The sequence below is a fragment of the Haemaphysalis longicornis genome, unplaced genomic scaffold, assembly GCF_048455015.1.
Source record: "Haemaphysalis longicornis isolate Haplotype H1 unplaced genomic scaffold, Haemaphysalis longicornis Haplotype H1 scaffold_1, whole genome shotgun sequence".
Lineage (NCBI taxonomy): Eukaryota > Metazoa > Arthropoda > Arachnida > Ixodida > Ixodidae > Haemaphysalis > Haemaphysalis longicornis.
This window is the reverse complement of record NW_027526203.1, coordinates 221,290,310-221,302,680: the sequence shown is the minus strand read 5'-3', so window position 1 is coordinate 221,302,680 and position 12,371 is coordinate 221,290,310.

The following is a 12,371-nucleotide window of genomic DNA, read 5'->3' as shown; positions in this document are numbered from 1 at the left end:
GGTCTGAATCCAAACATCGAGGTTGGTATGAGGTCCCGATCGTCTAGGTGACGCTGGAGGCGAGCGAGGACGATATGCTCCGTGAGTTTCCCGACGCAGGACGTTTGCGATATAGGTAGTAGATTGGCAATAGAAGGGGTCTTCTTCGGTTTGGGGATGAGGTGAACGTAGGCGAGCTTCAATTCTGCAGGGATCTTGCCCTCTCGCCACACTCTATTGAGACACGCGGTGAGGGACACGAGGGACTCCTCATCGAGGTTGGCTAGTAGCCTGTTGAAAATTCCATCAGGACCGGGCGCCGTGTTTTTCCGTATACGGGACAGTGCCGCTCGTACCTCCGAGATGAGGATATCTTGATCCAATGAGCCAATGAGGGGTTCGGCGATCCATTGCAGTCTGTGTGGCTCTGTTGCGGACCGGGCGGGAAGAATTTTGCCTCGAGGTTTGTTAAAAGTGTGTTGCTTGAGTGATTGTGCAGAAGGGCCTGTAGTTGGTTTGATGACGTTGCCTTCGAAGAGGAGGGGTCCAGGAGGTAACGAAGAATTTGCCAAGTTTTTGACGTGCTCACGTGGTTTCCCATGGCTTCGCAAAGGGAGAGCCAACTCTCACGGCACACTTCGCGTGCGTGTTTGGCCGCCTTTTCAGTGAGCTGCGCAATGCGGATGCCGAGTTTTTTATTGTGTCGCTGCTTTTTCCAGCGCTTTTTCAGGCTGCGTCTAGCTTCTGTTACGAATCGGCCAGTGCCGCAGTACTTCCCCGCATCACTCCTCGGCTGTGCGGCGAAGCCACTACGTGCGCCTTTGAAAACAGGCGCCACCATGTCGGTGACAAGTTGCGACAAGCCGCGTCAGACGGTTCGCTTTCGGCGCATTTCAAAACTTCTGCGGCTGCCGGCGAGGCTCGTCTTAACGCTCTTCAAGGACACAGAGGCCCCGCGAACTCAGCGGAGTCCTCCTCTCTCCCCTCTCCCGGACTCAACGTGTGCCGAGGCTATGAACGGCTTACGAACTCCGGAAAGAGCATTGTGTGTGTCTCTGACGTTCGTGGCGTGTTGCAGCTTGTTGCGTTTTGACCGTTACCGCTTTTGGGTATAAATAGACCCCCGGAAGCGTTGTAAACCATTCCTGTTTGAGCAGCGAATCGATGCTGTCGCTCTGCTCGAGTCCTGTATTGTAACCTCGCCCGTCGGGGCATTGTTCTTTGGCTTCGGCACACCTATCGCTATGAAGTAAAAAGGTTACGTTAGCCTACGGCTTCTGGACTTCTTCACGGCTGCAACAGCGGCTGGCCGCTCGCATCATACACGCTACCACTCGTATGTCGGAGGCCACGGAGCTCGGATCGGGTGCCCCCACTCGGTCGCAACACTTCCCATATGTGTAGAAGGCGCGTGTCCACGCAGGGATTGTTGGTATTTGTCTTTATGTTAGTAGTACAAGCGGCCTGGTCCTGAATAAGTTGGGCTATCCATGAGGAATATTGATCTTCCTCTGCCGGATCTGCGGTGTCCTCTGTGCTTCGCGCTGACCTCAGCTTTCGGAAACCGGACCAATCTGTCAGGGCAGCACGTCCCACTGTGCGGACTAGCTCAGGGCCTGAAATTATTAATTCAATAAGGAAATGATCGCTGCCCAGTGCCTCTTGGTTGTTTCGCCATACGCACGTCACCTGCTCGTTGCGCAGGGAGAGGTTTGGCGTAGTATCGCGAGAGGCGCTTGTGCCCATGCGAGTGGGTATGCTGAGCTCGTTGAGTATATGCCACGCCTTCTCGTCTACGTACTTGTGAAGGTAGTTGCGCCTTGGATTAGCGTAAGTGTAGCACCAAAGGGGGTGCACCGCATTGAAGTCTCCACTTACGATGAGTTGGTGCTTCCCAGCTTTCTTGCGCGCCAGTTCCAGCGTGTCATTTAGGGCCTGCGGAGAACATTTGGACCTGCAGTAGACATTAAGGTGGAAGATAGGTAAGGAAGTCTTTGATGCCTTGGCGGGGAGTAGTTCTAGTAGTACGCCTGGGGCTCCTGCTATTCGAAGGGAGTGCTGTATAACGGTGATAGACCTGGATACCAGCGTGCGTAACACCCGCGTGCCATCCGCATGAAAGGTGATATAGCCGGGGAGCGAAGCGTGGGTGTTGCTTTCTTGCAATGCGACAACGTGTGGAGGTGTTTCTTGTGTTGTAATATACTGGATCAGTTCTGAGCGTTTTTTCGCGGAATCCGCGGCAGTTCCACTGCCAAACAGTTGTTTCGCCGCGGCTCCGACTATTCTTTTTAGGAGGACCCATCTTCTTCCATGGCATCTTTCTGTGGAGGAGGAAAGGGGGTAGTGACGCGAGTGCACTGAGGAATAAATGCTTCCATTTTCGAGAGGCGTCCTTCGAAACTGGCATTCATTTCTTTGAGGGATTGCATGGTCTGGTTTAGTTGGTCAGTAATAGTTTGTTGCGAGGCGGTCAGCTGCTGTAGCATAGCACGTATTCGCACCACCTCGTCTCGAGTGATAAATGGCGTGGGGTTTCTGGCATCGCCTGACCCGAAATTAGTGGGAGGGTTATGGGAAGAGGGGGGTTGCATCACAGCCCGGTGGGAGGGAAGTTCGGGGACGCTTGATAGCGGGAGAAAGTTGTTGCGGGGAGGGTGCAGGGGGTTGGCTGCTGTTTTTGTTAAGGACGCACGCAGTTCTGCAAGTTCCTGTCTGAGAGCCGTGTTCTGAGATTGTAATTGAGTTATGAGTGCGCCATACTTATTATCAGCTCTGGAGGCCGCTACCCCTGCCCAGGTCACCTTGGGTGGTGGGTCCTCGTGGCGTGGTTCTTTGTGCGCGGAGTTCCTGTAGACTGAGGAGCTGACCGAGCGTTGGTCTCTGGGTGGCTTGCGTTGCGTCCCTGGGGTCTGATCCCGATTGCGCGCCTGGCTGGGCGCGCGTTCCTTCGTGGTTGACCGTCCGTGTTGTGGCCCTCGACCATGATCTCGGCTCGGTCTTGAGCTCGAATGATGAGGTCCCCGGTTGCGTCGCGAGCCAGGAGAGGGGGAGCGCGACCGGCAGGGCCCATCCGATGTGGACTTGTTCGGAGTTTTCTTGGCCTTGTACACGGTGGGCAGGTACCGCTTGGGGCAGTCTTTAGACGCGGTGGCGTGTGGGCCTTTACAAAGCCCACACCACGGTGTGCCAATGTGCTGAGGCTCGTTGAGGGGGGCACCGCACACGTTGCACTTGGGCGTGGCTGTAGGCGAGAGGAAAACGTCCGCTCGGTGGCCCGTTTGATGACAGAGGGTGCAAAGAAGGCGACCGTGCGGCGATAAGGGTAGCATCGGAGCAGGGCTTGGTTGACGTAAACGTAGTACGGCACTCGCTTGCCTCAAAATGTTATGACGAAGGCTTTGGACTCTCCGAGGCGACGAGCTCTGAGAACCCCATTCCGGGAGCAGTAATGAGTGACTCTACGTACTGTTCTGGATGTTCTTTTGCGATGTTGTGAATGACGCCATGGCAGGAGTTGTCCGGAGTGATTGGGTAGACTGAGACCTCGTGTCGTTTGCCGAAGACCACAATCTTCTGGAGGCTTTCGAGTGCTCGTGCAGCTGATGAAGAAGGTGTGCTGACGACTATGATGTTCTGCTCTGCACCAACGCGGAGCTGGAAAGGTGCTAGTGTAGTGGGGAGCCCAATCTCCCGAGCGATTGACGCAGTGAGAGAAATTGAGTCCGCGCGAGAAAGCTGGAGGCCGTTTCTTGGGCGGATGCCTATTTTGAAGTCGTCCGATGGTAGAGGTGGTTGCCTTGGTTGACGCGTCGACGGGCGATGGTGGAGCGCTGGTGTCGGTGGCGATTCGGGAGCAGACTTCGACGGGGAAGGAGGACGTCGCCGTAGGGGGCGGCGTACTACCTCAATCCATGGGCTGGATATTTCTTCCTTGGTTGTGGTTGCGGGCGGGGATGTAATATCTACGTCGTTGGCTTTCATCATGTCTTCAGGTGGGTTTGAGGTAGGTGCCAAATTTGCATTTGGATCGTCGGTGGGGTTACGCGCTGACGTCATGCGCACCGGCAAAGGAGCCGGCGGCGTGGTTGCCTCGCCGGTTATGTTAGGCTTAGCGCGTCTGTCCTCTTGATATACTTGTAAAATTTCGAATTTTGGACTCACAGGGATGCAGATGGTATCCTCGTCTTCCTGGTGACGTTAGGAAGAACGTCCGGTAGTCCGTTTTAGTCGCCGTTGTGATTTTTTATTGACATTAAACGATTTCAGCGGAGCCGACGTGACGCTCATTCGAACAATCCGAGCGGGCACGTGCTCATCCTTTCTATAACAGCACGAAAGATGAATATTAATGCATAGCATTCTTTGCCGAGTACCCCCACAGCCAGGACCGTGTAACGCCCTGCATTTCCGCAAAAATGCCGATATCGCCAAAGTTCCACCTGGAATCACTATAATGGCGTAAATGGGGATAACTGATCGCACGAAATTTTGAAAAACTAAAAAAAATTAAAAAAATAAACATCACGGAAAATTCTAAAACGTATACCCCATGGCATTTCCACAAAAATGCAGATTTCGCAAGAGTTCCACGTGTAATCGTTATATTGGAATAAGTGGAGAAGTTGGCCGAACTAAATTTTGAAAAACTGAAAAAATAAGAAAATACTATTGGCCTCGAGGACATACTGTGACGCCACCTACGAGTGACGTCACTTGTAGGACGCCGAATCGTGTTGTCTTCTGCTACAAGACATTTCCCGTGCGTATGCGGAAGCGTGTTTTCTTGTTGTGGCCACCGTCTCGCTACCTTCTTGCGGATTTGATGCAAATTATCAAAAAAGTTGTCTGTAGACCAAATAATACAGGCCAGCAATCACCGACTCGCTTGTTCCCGGCGATACCGCCGCGTTTAGGTAGTTGCTACCATCGCGACCCACAGCTAAGGACGATGCAGCTGATGCCGAGAAAAGTAAGCTATCAATTAATTATGAAATACTTGTGACGGGACATGTGTGTGCAAGGAAACACCTTGTAACAGCGACGGAAACACGTCGCTCACTTATGATCTCACCGCGCGAACTGCTCGTATTGCCTGGTAAATTAATGACTACGTGAGAACGGTGATCAGATTTCTTCGCCACACATGCTTAAAAGTATTGTTATGGTCTCCAGTTTGGCTTAATCAGTGCCTATTTCCCCTACGATGTTTTTATAGCCATGCCCGGATTTGATTAACGTTCACTGCCGTAGCCTGTACTCTGCACGGATAATGTTTACTTTTGGCGACAACTTGTCCGCAATGTATGAACGGTATGAACGCGAGTTTTTAACGCCCTCGAGCGGGTTTGTACAAGGCTATATTTAGTTTTTATTAGGAGCTCGGCGTGGTCATTTATAATTGCAGCGTGTTTTGTATGTTTACAGTGAGCCGGCCTTTCTCAAACATCAATTTCGAAACTCACGACTGCTCACAGAAGGCGAGGCTGCGTGCGAGGCGAAACACGTCGTTAATGATTTCGGGTAATGGGAGATTTAGAATAGGAGAACCGAGCGTTGGGGACCCCCGAGGAGCTAGAGGAACCCAAATGCAACACGCGCGTGCGCGGCGGGAGGGCCTTCGCCAACAGCTCGCAGCCGGCTTCGGATGCACGTAATCGGATGTTGGGAACTTTAGGCTTGGCGTCGCAGCAGACATTTCTTCGCCGTTAGAGTTGCGAGTGACAGTCCCTAACAGAACCTTTCACCGCGCTGGGAACTCTGTGAGCGCGGTGATTTCCGTTGAAGCGATCGACGATCACGATACATGCACGGCCTCGGCCGATTCTAGCGCGCAAGCATAGCCATCCTTCGACCGCTCGCCGCACCGTGCGTGAACGGGCCGGCGCTGCCGGGACCGACCTACGCGGCCGCTCGGCGTAAATCGCGGCAGATATTTGAGCATCGCTTTTAAAACCAGAGCTGATGATACTACCTATCAGAATCTTTCATCACACTAACACCCACTTTCACCAATCTGGAACCTATTTTCCACGACTTGTGTGATTTTAAAAAGCGGCGACAAGTTGTTGCTGTCGCGACCTGCGTCTGTTCGAGCCGCACCGTCAGCCGTGCGGGCAGGCACGGGGGGTGCGTGTGCTTCTGCGAGCAGTTAACGCTTCACGATTTCCTGCTTTATACATTTCTTGCAAACAAGGGAAATCTAGCAACTTCACTTGGCGATCGTCATAGTCCACATTGTTCATCGGGCGAACAAGCCGCTGCTTACGCTTCGGTCGCATACGTAATACACCACCACGCTCATGGTGTTTGCGGATAATCTACCACAGTTGATACGGTTATAAAGTCACCATTAGGTAGAACTGCGCTTGACACACTGAGAAATAACTTCAAACGAAGGAAATTAACACGAAAATACTTTTAGAAGGCGCTTCCTAAGCGAAGTGTCACGCGCTGCAAGCCAACTACGCAGCAAGATAGGAACGATGATCCTACAAGTGACGTCAAAACGATCGCAGCGCCGGCCTCTCCAGTGGTGGACCTCGCGGCCAATAGAATAATTACGGAAAATGGCGAACCGTGTAACGCCCTGCGTTTCGGCAATAATGCAGATTTCGGAAAAGTTCCAAATGTAAACGTTATAACAACGTAACTGGAGATAATTGGTCGGGCAAAATTTTGAAAAAGCTTGAAAATAAGGAAAATAATAAGCAATTACGGAAAATGTCAAAACGTACACCACATGCCATTGGAATCCACAATGATGCACATTTCGCGAAACTTCTACCTGTAATCGTTGTGATAGGGTAAATGGACATAAGGCTGAACTAAATTTGGAAAACCAAAAGATAAGAACATTAAATTATTACGAAAAATGGCGAACCGTGTAACGCCCGGCATTTCCACAATAATGCAGATGTAGGGAAAGTTCCGAATGTAATCTTTCTAATAACGTAAATGGGGATAATTGGCGGACGAAATTTTGAAAAGCTAAAAAGTAAGAAAATTACAAAAAATTACGAGACATGTTAAAACGTATACCGATGTAATATTTGTAATAATGTAAACAAAGATAATTGGTTGGTCGCAAGTTAGAAAATTAAAAACATTTACGGAAAATGACGAATTATGTAAGGTGGAGCATTTCTACAAAAAGATTTCGCGAAAGTTTCACCTGTAATTGTTATAATACCGTAATTTGGAGATAATTGGTCGGACACTATTTAGAAAAAAAAATAAAAAAATTAACTGGCAAAAACTCCCACTCAGAAGCGATGACATAAGAATGCCATGCATTAGCAGATAATTCTCTGAATTTCTGCAGAATTTTTACCAGAAGTCTTTGTAGTGTTGTTGCATACGGGGTGGCGTACCCGAGCCGAGCTGCGTCGCCTCTGACATGTGTATGGTAGCGTGGTGAAGCGAGCGGCCAGCGAATGTTGCAGCCTTGAAGAAGACCAGAAACCGAACGCGAACTTAACTTGTTTAGTTCATGGCGAGAGATGGCCGAAGCCAGACAAGAACAATGCCCCGACGGGCGAGGTTACAGTACAGGGCTCGGGCAGAGTGACAGCATGATTCACTGCTTAAACAGGAAGGAACTATAGCGCTTGGGGGTCTTATTTATACCCAAAGCGCTAACGGTCAAACAAGCGTTCCCTCTAAATTGTGCAGATGACACGAACGGCAAAGGCACACACAACACGCTTTCCAGAGTTCGTGAGCGGTCGGTAGTAGCGGCGCACGCTGAGTCCGAGAGAGGGGAGAGAGGAGGTCTCCGCAGCGGCTTCCGTGTCCTTCGGACAAGCCTCTGCGTGTTGCGTCGGCCGTCACCGAAGTTTGATCACGCCGATAGCAAGGCGCCAGCGATCCAAACACGTAGTGACACATTTGTATCCGGTGGCTGCAAGCATGAGTCACCGACAGGGGGGGGGGGCTGCTTGGAAGGGATTCAGCGTCTAAAGGTCCAACGAGACGAATGATCCAACGAGACGAAAGGTCCAACAGTAGATATTCTGTCTCGGTGGACCTTTCATCTTGTTGGACATTCAGCCCTGACTGGACCTTCAGACTCGGTAGATCTTCCGTCTCGTTGGACATTCAGGCTCGCATGGACATTCCGTCTAGGTGGATCTTTCGTCTCGTTGGACATTTAGGCTCGTATTATTAAATGCATATCATTGCATGTGAAAATGAACTGCATTTTCACATGCAATATGTTTTACACGATAATTTGAAGTGAAATGTACGCCTGGCACCTGATTTACATCGTAAAATTTGAGTCTGCCTGCAATGTTATTCACGAACGCAAGCTTGGTCGCGAGTACGTTGCTGAGAGTGCCGAAATAGGACTTCAGTTTTTTTCATTCGGACCTGTTTTATTATTCGGGAAAACTAAAATTTTTCTCGTTTTTTTGGTGTGCACTAAGATCAGCGGGAAAAAAATATTCCCGAGCTTCATGCGCATGGCAGGCACGTGAGCACTAAGCAAACAAGCAAACAGTCACGTGCTCTTCCATCCAAAAAGGAGCGTGCTACGACAGTCACCGCACACTCACCGCGTACGCGCGTGAGTGTCCGTCAATGCTCGCAGCCCGTAAGAAGCGGTCTATGCGGATGAGGGTTGTATATTCTCCGTTCGATCTCATCAAGGCGTCAATTTGATGTGTCATTTGTCATCCAAGATTGCACATGTTAATCAGTTATTGACATAAAACATCGAACTTGAATATCTTCCCTTATGATATTTCATTTAAATTTCGCGCCAACTTATAAAACGGCGTTATTGTGCTTCACGCTATCACAAGAGCAAGCCCAAATACAAGCTTCAAGCCTTGAAATGATCATAGTATTCACTTTTCAAATCTGGAAACTTTTCAAAAACCGTCTTCTTTTCATCTATTCCCTTTCCTCATCTGTCCGCAACACTACAAATTTGGCGATGCCCTCAGCAGCATATACTCGGCGCCACGACATAAAGAGTGTTACATCGATAAATGGAACACTTAAAAAACATTTTCTGAGTGTATAGCTGCTCTGTTCGCGCTCAAACTTCACACGGAGGTCGCATTTTGTGGTATATTTCTTTTTTTGGCACTGGGAACAACGACGGTAGATATCTGTTCATTCTGCAAATACATAATACCGATTTTCGACTATGGCGAAATGGCGGCTATTATGGACGGGCAAGCTGATCTTACATCGGTGATGCCAACTGGGATATGCAGAACGAAAAGAGAGATGACCATTCCCGGTAGGAAGGAGCCGAATGAGGTAGCATACGATAAGAAAACGTCGTTTGTCGATAGCTTAGGATGGCCACAAATAATTACATAGCAGCTAGTACAAATCATAATACTGTATTCCTGCTCTTCATTTTTGTCGATGCCAGTCATCTGGTTTCAGATCAGCTGTCGTCTGCTGTGCGAGGCTACCCCACTTTCCGAATTAAGGCTTACGATTCTTTTTTCACGTTTGTCGCTTTGTTCTCGTTTTACTTCTATTATTATTCTGTGCGTGCGTGTCTTTGCTCGTGACATGGCGTCATGAGATCATTCACAGCATACGAAAAGGCATATCCTATTCACCTGCAGTGAATGATATCACGACGTCATGTCACAAGCACAGCATGTTCGCCGTTCGGCTGGCTTGAGAGACAGGTTAAGTGTGCCGTACATAACGTGCCCTATGAGGTCACTCCTGAAAGTTTGTGCTTGATGCAGTGAATGAATTTGGTTAGCTGAGTTATGGTGCATTGAAGTTGTAGTACTGCATGGGAGCATGATTCGTCCTGTGGGATGGTGAGCCCGAGTAGACGCTCAAAGTCCAACTGCACTCAAAATTTCAACCTCCTCACAACGTTATTTTTGCTTAGTCAGCCTAAAAAAACTGCGTGCATGCTGAGTCGACAAAGACTAAAAGTTCATCTTCTGGGTGACTACTTGACTTTTCTCCAATCATTACACCCCTTAGGGACTAAATGTGAGCGGACGAACGGTTAGTCCGCCACCCGGTTGGTCAGTTCCGATACTCCCCAAAGGAGACGAACTGGTGAAAGGAAGTCGCAAAAAAAAAAATGAAATGAACCTAGCACCACCAGGGATCAAAACTCCGACTCCCGCAACAGTAGCCAAGGAGCAGAATACGCTACCACGCCGCGAGACGGAATTGTCATTAGAAAATGTGTATTGAAGTGTACACCGTGCAGTACTGTGCAAAACGCTACAGATTCATTACAACTTGTGACAGATTCATTGCAATTTCTATCCGTGAAAGCGAACGTGACCGCGATTTACGCTTTGTTATGCTAGAGACTATAATGCTCAGCTCGATTCTAAGTAGATACTCACAACCATAATTTTTTCTTGTAAAGCAAAATCAGCTGGTCGCCTAATTGGGACGGGTGGCTGGGTGATGGTGCGACTCATTTGTTTCCTCACAAATTAGCGCAAGATAGACAACAAATGCAGTAATCCCTCGTTAACTTGAAATCGCATATCTGGAAATATCGGTGAAGTCGCGATTTTACTCGTGGTGCACTTTTCTGCTATAGGTGCTATGCATTTGCCACCCGCTATCTCGAAACGTTTAGGCGGCGGCCCTTCCTTCCTGCCCGTTTGTGCTTTATACGGTGAATGATTTTGGTTTGCTGAGTTATAGTGTGTTGAAGTTGTAGTACTGCATGACAGCCTGGTCCATCCTGTGGGATGGTAAGTCCAGGTAAGGCTCAAAGGCCAACTACATTCAAAATTTCAACCTCCTGAAAACGTTATTTCAACCTCCTGAAAACGGCCTAAAATAGACTGCATGCATGCTTAGGCAAAAGGGACTAAAAGTTCGTCTTCTGGGGACTACTTGACCTTTCCCCAATCATTACACCCTTTAGGAACTAAATGTGAGCCGACGAATGTTTAGTCTGCCAATTGGTTGGTCAGTTCCGATACTCCCCAGAGATAGACAACTATACTTGGAACGAAGGAGGGAACAAGAGAGAGCACCAGCCGGCAATGCTGCTGGAATGCAATTATTTATTCTCATAGCGGTTCAGATGATTTTGTGTGCACGTTGATTGTAGTCAACCATTAAAGAGTGCTCCAACTCGAGAAGATATATCCTATACGTTGCTAAAAGAATCAATTGAGCAGAAGTTCATTTTTATAGCTTAAGAGTAATTGGCGAAATTTTGTGATATCCAGGCCAGTCTTCGCACGCCATTAATCATATGATGGTATTCTTTGCCACGAACAAACAGATTAGTCTTATGGATTTCCATACTCACAATCACACTTTGTTGTCTGTTGTGTGGTGGAACTATTTTAAGGAGGTTAACGAAAGCAATCCGGTACGGCGAGTTTCTGTGCAACGCCTTATATAGACGCAAAAGTGAGGACTGTACACGACTACCTGCCCTGTCACAACGCTCATTTTATTAACGTAGTGTAACGTTTGGCACAACACACTTGAACCTATCACTATGGGCTTCATATTCACAAAAAATGCGTGTCTTGAATAAAACAGTCCGGCCTTCAGACTCGGTGGATCTTTCGTCTTGTTGGACATTCAGGCTTTATTGGACCTTTCGTCTCGTGGACATTCAGGCTCACCGATCACATGACGAATCGGACCCGTTGGATCTTTCGTCTCGTTCGACACTCAGGCCACAAGCGCTTTAAAGGCGCACGTAGTGGAGGCTTCGCCACACAGCGGAGGAGTGTTGCACAAGGCACTGCGGCGGGCTGATTCGTAATGGTGTAGAAGCATATAATTTTACTGGAGTAAACCATATTACACAAACCAAAACACAGCAATGAATTGTTTTTACAGACTGTTCGAGATCTCTCACAGTACTGAAATCGAGTAAAGCTAGAAGAAACATGTTTCTATATAACCTCTCAGAGCGATTCTGTGGGCCCATTCTAAAAAAAGTCTATATAATAGCTTGCCGTGTGCCTGGACACCGGACCATAATGGGAAACGAACTCGCTAACAGGTGTGCTGTTGATGGCGCCCTCCGCATTGACATGGACATATCAAAGTTGCCGTATTAAAGTATGGAGCCCCTTCTACAAAGAAAACACCGGCAACATTAGCAAAAATAATGAGACGACCCACCATTTCGCTAATTGCATTTGATAAAAGCACCATCTCGTCGATATACTAACAAAAAACAAAACAGATCTACTAAGATATCTATATGCAGACAGAATAGGTCACACGGCTGGCACGAATTCTTACCTATTAAGCAGCACATAGCCACCAGAATGCGACCGATGTGGAGGATGGCTGTCAGTCCTCCATGCCCTAACTGAGTGTAATTGAATCTACAGCATGTGGTGACTCTAGACGTCAGCACTTTACTGAGATTTACACATATATAGTACCTCTACGACCTT